Here is a 12313-nt window from a genome sequence, read left to right as displayed (position 1 = left end):
TGTACTGAATAAAAGTACTCAACAACATGGCCTACACCTATGCGTATAAAAGGCCTGATGATTGCAGGGTGTGTTAAAGGGACATTACAGCCATATTTTACACTTTAATGCATATGCAAGCTAAGTAGCCTCAGAATCCCCCATATGCATTTGCCCCTTCCGCTGGGCAAATGCTACCGGCAAAAGTATGTTCATGTATTTCAATGGGAACAATTACAACAACTGTCCAGTCAATCCATATAACACTATAACATCATCTTATTATTATTATTACATTAATTCTTTTGTCTTTATTATTATTATTATTATTATTATTATTATTATTATGTTATTGCTAATTATATCAGTCTTCCTGGAATTCTTCATATAATAACTTTATATTTTTTGATAATTCTGTAGACTTTAAGCTGGCTTCTAATAGTTCTATATCTTCAGAATGATCAAATATTAAGAACTGTCCAAAGATATATGCTTTCTGATATTTTTCGGAAATTGGTTAGTTACTGGGAAATGAGCTTTTAAATATGTTGTAAAAACGGAATATTATCAAGAATGTACATGAGAGAGCCTTTCTTAACTGCATATGAATAAAACAGAGTGGTAGTTACATTATACAATATATCCAGGGAGCCTTTTGTTGTAATGCAATGACCCTCCTCTTAAAAAAAGTCACTTCATCTACTTTTGGTAAATTAAAAGTGGAAGCAGTATTCTTTACAAACCTAGACAAATGAAATGCATGAAAAGAAGTAAGATCGAAGGGTAAGTGCATGATTTTGAATAGTCATATGAAAACTTATTTTAATAAAATGAGAAAAAAGATGCCGCAAGCCAAAAAAGGTGACTGCACAGAAAAATGTAAAAAGGATTATTTTAATAATTTTATGTTACAAAGCCACTGCATTATAAACGGGTCAGATTCTATATAGTATATCTTTTAATTAACAGTGACCCTAGCTCTATTCAAATATGCAAAAGACAAGCCATTGTCCTTTTTCTTTTTTAAAAGTACATAAGCAGATATAAGTAAGGATGCATTTCATGCTGTAACTCATTACCTGGCTTTTCATACATAACTACGCTATAGATCTGCTAAAATACCAAAATGTCTTCATTTGTCATTCTAACACTTCTATTTGTGATTTTTTTTAAATGTTGCAAAAAATTAAAACATTCTCTTGTTTGTATTTTTGCAGCAAAAGAGTTTTTGTGGAAAAACTATACATTTGGGGCTCACATTGGATCAATAAATGCAATGTTTTTCTCCCAGCTTCTAGAACTATATGTAACAATTATAGTTGATGCTTTTGGACCCCAGTATTTGCCCCCAAATAACCATACTTACTTATCTAAATATTTTCAATATTTTTACATAATTTTCAACATATTTCTAGGAGGCTTGGATTTTGGGCCAAGACCATAAACAATGGAATATTAATCTATAGGGGTTCCAACCATCATTTGTGCAGGGATCAAAACCCCAAGGGCCAATTTTACATTTTGGAGTCTAAGGCCAGAGGAGCTTTACATTTGTCCTGATAAGAGAATCCTGGTAATAATGAATCAATTTGGAAGGTCCTAAAAATGTAGGATATAATGCACTTATTTTTGACATGCCTGTTAGGGGCATGGGAAAGTATCCAGAGGGTTAACCCAGTCTAAAGAAGAAAAACAATGTGTATGTTGTCTTATGTATCTCTGTATTTGTAAATATGCAAACAGTGGCACCAATCTGTGTCATGGAAGTAGTAGCAGTATGAATGCATCATTGGTTCTACTGTCGTTTGTTTACTTGAAAGTGGACTTAATCTAATCTTCCAGGTCTTTATGGTGGGACATGACAGTACCTCTATCTTTCTTCTGCGGACCTTTGTAAAGGGAATACTTCATTATTGCAGGTTTTAACTTAGGGCATCCATTATTTTAAGTAATACAAAAAGATGGTGTCCCTCACTAGTAACTTAGTAAAAGATCTGCCATGAACCATGTCCATGCCTATCCCTGATAAACCATTACATGCATGATGTGAACGGCCACACAGCAGATGCGGTTGTTACCAAAAAAATCTAAACACAGCAAAATTCATAATCTATTCAGTTAATATAGCTGTGAGGAATGGGATGAAACCTTTACATACTTGAACTTTTTATTCTCAGCTTTCCCTGTTTCTGATTATAATAAATCAAGTGGGTACATTTAATAGCGTTGAAGAGAGGTAGAATACCCAGCTGAAGGCAATGATCTAGCACTAATAACAAATCCACTCTACTTTGAAGATATCACAATTAATTCTGCAAATCAATATCAATTACTCACTGCTGCTCTATAACTGGATGAAAAGGCAAAAATATTTATCAAGCAAGTTGGGAAAGCTTAGAACCAGTGCCCTTGTGCCAGTTATCCCCGTATTAGTTTACCCGCTGAAACCAGATACCCTTTGACATATCCATGTTTTTGATAAAATGATAAATGTTCTATACTAGTTTTTTAGCCTAGAGACATGATTCTTGGTAGTTCATTAAGCTAATGTCATAAAAACCTTGAGCCCTGAGCATCTTACCTTAAGAGAGAATGTGCTACTGTGGCATTATGGGCCTTGGAGAAGAATGGTACATCTTTTATGTTGATAGTGATGTAAAAAACAAAAGAAAACTTAAATCTTTTTTACTTAAAAACACTAATGTCACCTTAGTGACAAAATTATGTATACAGACTCACTTACTGTGACACTGAGTGTGAGAAGAGCAAGCAGAAATGTTCTTTTTTAATGGCATTTTTTCCCATTGGTCAATAAAAGAACAAAAAAGTTGTTCATATAACAAAATAAAAATGTCTAGAACAGCCACAATATTCTGCTTCTATGAATGCATAAAAAAAACATAGTAGGAAATCATATATAGTTTGTTACTTATACCCAGTAACCAAATTAATTAGGGAAATGTATGTTTATAAACCACATGCTTGCAAATGCATAATTTTACCCAGGAAGAAGGTCATGTTCTCATAATTATTAAAGATTAAAAAAAATATTCAGAAGGTCCAAAAATTGGGATTGTTAAAAATAAAAAATATCTGGGAACACTGTTTGGCTGAAATATAAAAATAAATGCCAGTACAAATGATTAGTAAAGCACATTTTATTTTGATATTTTATTTTGCTGATTATTCTGAAATGCTACATTACTTAACATGAAATTTTGTGTTAGTTGACACATTGTTTCTGACAATTCTGTCTTAAAATCTCTCAAATACTAGTAAATATATAAATGTTATAATTCTTACATTTTTATGTAATAATGTGTATTAGTTTTGATTAAAAAAATATTAAATGACTTTCGCCAATCAAATTAGGAAATCACCATTCAATAAGACTAGTAGAGAAGGCAACAATTGGGAGAAATGATGGACCTGTAGATATGCAGATTCACCTGTGAAATTAAGTGTTATTCTAAATAAAATCATGTGGACATCACACCAAGACATGAACAGTCATTAAAAAGACAAAATAGTGCATGCTTCTGTTTCCAGATGTGTCACGTGACATCTTTGGCCAGAAGGCAAATGTGAAGCCAAATAAGCAGAGGTTTCATCAATCTCATGTACTTGTTCCAAAATGCCCTTGGCTACCCAGCTAATGAAAGTAACAATTCCACCTATTTAGACATTTGTGATAAATGGATAGCAGGCTGTGTATGGAGACTTTTTAATCACGGTCGTCATTGCTAAGGTAGTAAATATTATTTATTTTGAAACATATAAATGGGTTTGTGTGCTACAGTAATAGTAGTGTATATTGACTGTTTTCTATCAATTTGTATGATTTACTATCAAACACTTAGTGTGTGGGTAAATACGAGAGATGGTCCACCAGCTGTTGATTCAATAGACGCCTGGTACCATAACGTGATTTATTAGCCTACACCAGGTTGATGAAAGTTGATTTTGCCACCACACTTTGCAGACAACATAAGAATGTATATTTTGAAGCTACAAAGAAGAAATAGGAACTTAAAACAGTTATGGAAATTACTTTAAAATTAAAAAAGAAAATAACCACCCGACATACCTAATTTTCCTGTTCCTACAAAAACGTAACATCATAAAAGTCAGTGATAAATCAGTCTTGGTCCAGTATACAATAAAAAAACTGAAGTAGGAGAAATAAGTATAGAAAGTCGATAAACCCACCGTTCCTATTTCTAGGGGATGGCTGAGGGTGCTAAGGATCTTCCATTTGAAGATGAAAATACGGGAGAATGGATCAGGTAGGAAGGAAAGTATGATATGTACGCATAGGATGCATAGTCTGCTAGTAGCAGATTTATTTGGTGTGTATGTGGGTATGTGTATAAAACTTCAGTTGTTAGAATAATACTTCTCTAAATTAGTATAGGCTGAAATAATGTACCTACCTGTCTTTTGTACTAAAATATTTCTTCCAGTATACTCTTGTATTTGACATGTGGCAAACTGGACAAATGCCTGGTGGGACAAATGCCTGGTGGGACACATACAGATGGCACGAGTCTCTTATACATATAGTGCTTTAATAAGCAGCCATGCGCTGGATGCAGGCAGCCACATGCTTTGTAACTGTTAGACCACATCCAGCCACTATTGGCATCTATGACAGTTTGTGGCCCCTGGCCTTAAAGTGCCATGGCCGCTTTTCATCCCCAGTGTGGCCTTACTTGTATTACAATTGTAATAGCTAAAGTATGGTGTTATGTGCTCATGTAAATGCTAAAATGTTTCACTAATTAGAGTTGGGTGATTTATCTAGTGTCTGCAGAATGCAATATTTGTCACAGGAAGACTAAAACATACATCAATCCTTTTGGACACAGTTAGACAAAAGGTAGGAACAGACTTGAATATTTCGTATTACCCAGTAGTGCTGCGCCATAATATAGCCTGTCCTGTGAAGAATCAGCTTTATAAAAGTTAATGTAAGATGACAGACTTCATTAGTTTGGTGGATGCCCTTTTTTCACCCTGTTTTCTGTCAGTTAAATGAAACCTATTTAATACTCCAGGCACTCGTATTTCAACCCTTACCTTTTGTCTCGCCTCATAAGAATTTGGTGTTAACATAAATGAAAAGTCTGCAATTATAAAGATCTCATATTAGCCAAATCTAGAGAAATATTCTCCTTTCCAAATTAAGATACCATTATATTTAATGGCAACATTATTTTACAATGAAAAATATGCATTCAAATCTAAACCTAGACAGATCTGCGGTGCAGAGGGGAATTTTTTTCTTATGCTATATAATCTGCTTGGTTTCCCCGAATCCTACAATAGTCGTCAGCATTTCTGTGTATTTTTTTGTACGTCTTCTGTACGCAGATTGTAACAATATTTGCAAAGTATTGCAAATATGTTACCAAAATGGCTCTAGTACTGGTTCCCCTTGAAACCTTAACTTGACATTATTTAAAGATACACTTACCGTATTTGTTCGATTCGAAGATGACCCTGATTATAAGATGACCCCCCCAAAATTTGAATATTAATTTAGGAAGAAAAGAAAAGGTCTGAATATAAGATAGGAAAACATTTTACTAGTAAATATTAATTCACATGTAAACTATTTTTCATATTTAATAAAAACTATGAATGAGAAAAATGCATTTTTTGTTTTACATTTCCTATTATTTGCCAACCTGTCCCCCAGTTATGCACATCTGCCCCCAGGCTTGCTACTCTGCACCCAGCTATGCCTTATACCCCCTATACCCCACTCTGCCTCCCCAATATGCCACTCTAACCTCCAGGCTTACCAATGCATCCCCAGAGTTCTCCCCCGTGCTTCAGACCCCCTGGTGTGTAGCCGGTGGATGTCTGCGTGATGCGTGTAGACAACCTTCACTTCTGCCTGGCACTTCCGCTGGGCTTCTATGGCTGAGCACCGGAAGGTCATGTCATGCCAGTGAACCTTCTCTATTTGCTCATGTGAAGTTTTCTCTTTATGGTAGACTTGGACAATGATATGCCAACCTCCTAGAGAGTGTTCTTCACTTGGCTGGATGTTGTGAAGGGTTTTTTCTTTGCCATGGAAAGGATCCATTATCCACCTCTGTTGTCTTCCATATATGTCCAGGCCTTTATGTGTTGCAGAGCTCACATATTTTCCTCAGAATGTACCAAACTGTTAATTTGGCCACTCTTAATGTTTCTGCTATCTACCTGATGGATTATTTTTTTGCAGCCTAAGGATGGTCTGTTTCACTTGCATTGAGACCTCCTTTGACTGCTTGCTGTGGGTTCACAGCAACGGCTTCCAAATGCATACGTCCAGACCCTTTACCTGCTGAATTCATGAACAAATAATGAAGGAATAGCCCACACCTTTCCATGAAACAGCTTTTGAGTCAATTGTCCAATTATTTTTGGTCTCGTGAAAAAGAGGGGCTACATATTAAAGAGCTGGAATTCCTAAACCCTTCCTCCAATTTAGATGTGAATACCCTCAAATTAAAGCTGATAGGCTGCACTTTTAGCCCATATTCATTATTAATCTATTTCGGTAAACAGACAAAAGAACAAAACTTGTGCCAGTGTCCAAACATTTCCAGACCTAACTGTAGCACATTCTGAACACTTCTTCATAAGATTGTTCACATGTCTTCTCATATCTAAATATTTCGACACTAGCAAACCAACAGTCATCCCCCCCTCTTCTGTAATATTCCATGCTCTTCTGAAATATATTCTAATTGCCAAGAAACAGCAGGGGGAGGGAGAATAATGTACAGTAATGTGTCTCCAGCAGCACTGAGAATCAAAAAGGATTGAATGAGTCTGTATAAGCAATAAAGGAGGAGGTGTTAGCAGTCTGAACTTTCACACCACATGTGGCATACAAACTCCGAGTTCCGGAAAAATCATGAATGTACTTGTTATCATAAAGTCTAGGAAAACTGTACAGATATTCTCAAAAATAAATTTTAACTTTTGAGCTAAGTATTATTTGGACTCCAAGTTAATAACAGTTATAGTTGTAGCTTTAAAATAAACCTGTGCAGAAATAATGGCCTAGGCCTGCCTAATCCCTTCAGCCTACTTGTGCTGAAATTTTACCATCCACTTCAAATTATTAACATTCTTTTCCTGTTTCAGAATAACGTTCAGCCACAACCAAATTCAGCTTATATATCAAAATATGCCATTAATACAATTCAAAGTATTAAAAAACATTTGAACCTCTCAAAAGAATTCAGTCAGGTGCCAAGCCTCACAAATGTACCCAAAATATAGCAATAAAAATGCACTGTGGCAGATTTTTATTACTTTACCAGCTCTAAAAATCCTGCAAATGTCTTAAGGTAAAAAAAATAAAGAAAATAAGGTAACACTCTATTTATTGCAGTTAACATTTTTTCCAGCAATTTGTTGTCTGATTTTTATAATTTAATTTTTCACCCATGTCCTTCTGTAGTCACTGTGATTTTTTTTTAAACAATCTAAGAGATTATAAAATTGTGTCTACAGCTTCCTATGGAAAAGGAAAATATTTAATATTCCGTGAATTTTTAATATGCCAACTCAAGTTTCTTTTTGTTCGGTTGGGAAATGCTTTCGAAGTGTTTTGGCCTTGCAGAAGGAAATTTATGCCAGAACCGTCATCTTGGGTTTAATTTGAAGTTTTTCACTTACTGGAAAATCTTGCAATACGAGCAACTACTTAGGGAAAGGTATGAAATCTGCTGATCATCACTCTTGAAATACTTTATGTTTAGTTATTCAAAAGGAAAACCTATGCGAGGGGGAGTAGTGTTGTATTTTAATCAAGCACTGTTTTTTCATCTATATCAAATTGCATACATTTGTATTTATAGCTAAAACATAGGGCTTTGACATAATCTACATATTCAACACACACACACACACACACACACACACACATATATATATATATATATATATATATACACATATATATATATATATATATATATATATATATATATATATATATATATATACACAGTCAGGGCCGGCCCAAGGCAAAAGGCTGCCTGGGGCGAATTTTAAAATGCCCCCCCCCCTTATCTACCCTTCCTCTCCCTCCCTCCCTATTATCTACCCTTAATCCCCCCCCCCCTTGTACTTACCTTTCAGCAGTCCTGCGGCGAGTCTCCCTGTTCGGTGTCGGTGCTGGCTTGTAATGCCAGCACTCAGCATTACAAGCTGGCACCAAGACCGAACAGGGAGACTCGCCGCATTGGAGAGAGAGAGGGGCGCCGAGCGGGTACTTACAGCTTGGTAAGTGAAAACTCGGCGCCCCTTTCTCTCTCTTTTGCTTAAAAAAAAAAAAAGGGCTTGGGGCTTGGTTGCCCCACTCAGCTCCATTGTCGGGCCGGCCCTGTATACAGTATGGACAAAAGTATTGGCCATTACACCAACAGGACTTTTATGACATTGCATTATAAATATATAGACATTAATATGTAGTTTGGTCCTTCCCTTTGCAGCTATAACAGCTTCCACTCTTCTGGGAAGACTTTCCACAAGATTTTGGAGAGTTTCTGTGGGAGTTTTTGCCCATTTATCCAGTAGAGCATTTGCGAGGTCAGACGCTGATGTTGGACCAGAAGGCCCGGCTCACAATCTCCATTCCAGTTTATCCCAAAGGTGTTTGATGGGGTTGAGTGGGCCAGTCAAGTTCATCCATACAAAACTCACCCAACCGTGTATTTTTGGTCCTTGCATTGTGTACTGGGGCCCAGATATGCTGTGATAGAAAAGGGCCTTCCCCAAACTGTTCCCACAAAGTTAGAAGCATAGCATTGTCCAAAATGTCTTGGAGTGTCCCCTTCAGCATGCTATTCTATTATATATATATATATATATATATATATATATATATATATATATATATATATACACACACACAGTATATATATATATACTGCCCTTACTATGTATTATATAGAGCTGCCTTTACTATGTATTATAAAGGGTCAAACCTTGTTATCACTGCTGACCTGGCCCAGAATAACGCATAGTTAATTCAGTGAGAATACAAACAATATTTTTATATTAACTAAGCATTCCTAACCCTGCAGAAGAGACACGCATAGGTGAGGTCATAAAGTGACCTATATGGTATAATTTATAAGAAAGTCACCCAGCTATATTTTCACATACATTAACTTACGTTATTGGCTTATTTTGAATACTATAAAGCACATTTTGTATGCACAAACCTTGCATTATAGTTTTAGTGCCCATTGTACGCAGCCTTATCTCCCCTGAGTCTTCAGTCACTGTAAAAGTGAAGTACATGACCTTCAGAAAGAATGTTTTCAGAGTAATGGCATTATAATGGTTGGTTCTCTAGTATCATGGTATTAAAGCATAAATGGTTTACTTTGTTGCAGTTTCTAAAATATGAATTTTATTTCTATTTCAGTCTTTTGGCAATACCTTGAAATGGCTTTCTATGTTCCCTTCAATTTAATATTCTTACCATTTACTAAATTAGAAAATATGGGGATACATAGGGATTTTGAACATTGTGAAAATGAAACATTATATGTCTGGCTTTTTTATTTAATTATAGATAACCAATGAAAGTGTTACTGCATCATGTGGGCGATTAGCTTCAATGGGAGAAGCATGAGCAGTGTTATGAAAGCCACGCAGGGTCCTTGGTGGAATGTGCTTGTAAAAGACACGTGAAATATGGGTAGTTAGCTTTTAGCAATCCGTCCTAACATTGATTTTGGTAAAACGGTGTGTTCCTACTCCTGCGCAAGTATGCAGGAGGTTGTCTCCATAAAATGTCATTCGTTGTCAATGGGGTCCCAATGGTGCTGAAGCCCATGAACACCAGCTGTATTAATAGCACAATGTGAAGGAGCCACTGAGTGCCTGCATTGAACGTATATGCTGGGATGCACTGAGCTCTTCCATCTCGTTACTTCATGTGAGCAACCTTGCCCGGTACCCAGTCCACCATATTTATTGGAGGGGCTTTTGTAGTTCCTGCCCCGTGAATATTATTTATCATAGATGGCCCCCCAACTTTGGCCCCATCTTATGTTGTTCTGCAGCGAGAAAGTCTATAATCTCTGATTTTAAAATTATCTTTTTCATAAGAGGAACAGGTAATCTTTAAATATACCTTTGTCAAGACAACCTGTCATTAAATGCTAGTAGCTAGTGATGAGCCATTTGTAAAGCCAAGTACTGCATAAAAATATAGCTTGCATAGTTGTTTCAAAGAAATTAAGAACGTACCTTATAGTTTGTCCCGTTGAAGGAACCTTGTAGAACCTCTGTGTAGATACTAGATATGTACCATATATCAGTAAAGAAAGAGCTCATATTTTTAGAACATCTCCAAATAAGTACCTGGTCAGTAAAATGGACTGACTCAAATAGGGGAATGCATTGTAAAACTATCCTCTAGATAACAATCTACAATATTTTGTGGACCCTTTTAAGCTAAAAAAAGGATACTCTTTGCGTAAAAACAACATAATTAATCAGTTGTACTAACAAATGCACACTGAGACATACCGTGTATTGCCTGTCAGATTATTGCCATAATAAATACCTGGTGTCACCAAACGTCACACATAATAAGAATATTATATCCTTGCCTATACTTTCTATCCTCATCAAGCTTCAACGACACAAAAGAAAAACACTGACCACCTTAACATCATCACCACTGTGAGGCACCTGGGTCACAGAGCACTTTGTCCCACACATGGTATGACCCGCTTCAGCACACTGTCACACGATTTCCCATTAAACATGCCACACACTCACCTCCCAGATATCTGTGAGACCACGATCCATCTCTCTGTGAGTTGATGCAGTAATTGCGAGATTCCTTCAGTTATGATAGCAATTTTAGGCCCTGCTGGGCATACCAGAATAAATCATTTCATCATTGAAATAGCCACATTAATAATATCTGAATCATTAGGAATGGTTTGGTATTTGTGAGCTAATTCCTCTATCTTCCTATCAACTATTCCTTGAGGTATATGTCAGGGGTAGCAGACATTGGAAACCAATTTGTAAGCATAACAATGGTTCATATGGAAACATAAAAGCGGTATAAAGTCCTCTCTTCATAACACAAAAGGATAAACTAAGTATAGTCAATCTCAAAGCGGTTGGGCCACGATGAGGCCAGGTTCCCATGATAGCTCTAAAGTTTTGAAATGTATATGTTGTTGACGTAAACTCTTGGTGCACTATTACCTTTCTTCTCACAGTGAAGAATTTCAAACATATATCCTTATGTTCTTTACATTTTTAGGGATTAAAGACTAATATTTCCTCATAAAAGTTAAGTTTATTTGCAACTTGCTTATAAAAAATGATATGAATTTTATCAAATATTCATTCAGAAAAACCCTGTGGGAAAAAAAATATTATCATGTGGCTTTAATTAAAAAAATATTATTAATATTATTATTAAGTATATAATATCAAATATGCTCACATCAAGGTCAGAATAAACCAGTTCATTCCTGTTTAATAATAAATAAAAGGGAAACAAATTGCATTATGTCATGTATAGACAAATAATTGTATATAGCATGTCAGATTGTATACATTTTCAGGTTTTATTGTAATTTGCCTTTGTGTTTTTTTCTTATAAATCATGATCTTACCCAGATGTTATTTTCCATTGCCCCGTCTATCCTGTACTTCAGAGCTGCTGCTGCATCCAGGCAGCCTCCAGTCCTTGGCCTCGGCTCTCATCTGACTATGTGTATCAACTGTATACCTGCTTTGCTGGTTACTGGCCGGGGCTTGTCTCTCGGCCATTACAGTTGTCTCTGGTCCTTGACCTTAGCTCCCACCTGACTACAAGTATTAGCAATTCACTTACCCATTAGATTACCAAGCATCCATATGCCGGTCTCCCATTCCTTATGTGTAGCCTGATTTGTCATTCTTTAGTAACCTATGAGTTTTGCCAGAAGTTCCATAGAATACTATGCCCCCTTTAGGTATGCTACTGGACCAGCTTCTACCTGCACCCCTCTACCCATCTGTGTGTTTCTCTTCAAGTTATTAGTGAGGATTTCTTGTAAAGTCTCTGGCCTTACTCTTCAAGTGACTCATTCTCTCCAACTGACCCATGGTCGTAAGGGTATAAAATACTGAGTGCTATAGCATGTACCATGCTGGCCTAAGTCCACCTATCTGGGACCTTACTGCTTATCAGGTTCCTGCAACACGGAGTTAACTAATATAGACATTCCTGAGCAATGTGGTATTTACAGCAGTGTGGCTCACTGTTTTGTTTTTATTTAGTAAAATGTATCTCATGCCT

The sequence above is a fragment of the Spea bombifrons genome, chromosome 3 (genome assembly GCF_027358695.1).
Source record: "Spea bombifrons isolate aSpeBom1 chromosome 3, aSpeBom1.2.pri, whole genome shotgun sequence".
Taxonomy (NCBI): Eukaryota; Metazoa; Chordata; class Amphibia; order Anura; family Pelobatidae; genus Spea; species Spea bombifrons.
The sequence above is the reverse complement of the archived record's forward strand: the minus strand, read 5'-3'. Positions refer to the sequence as shown.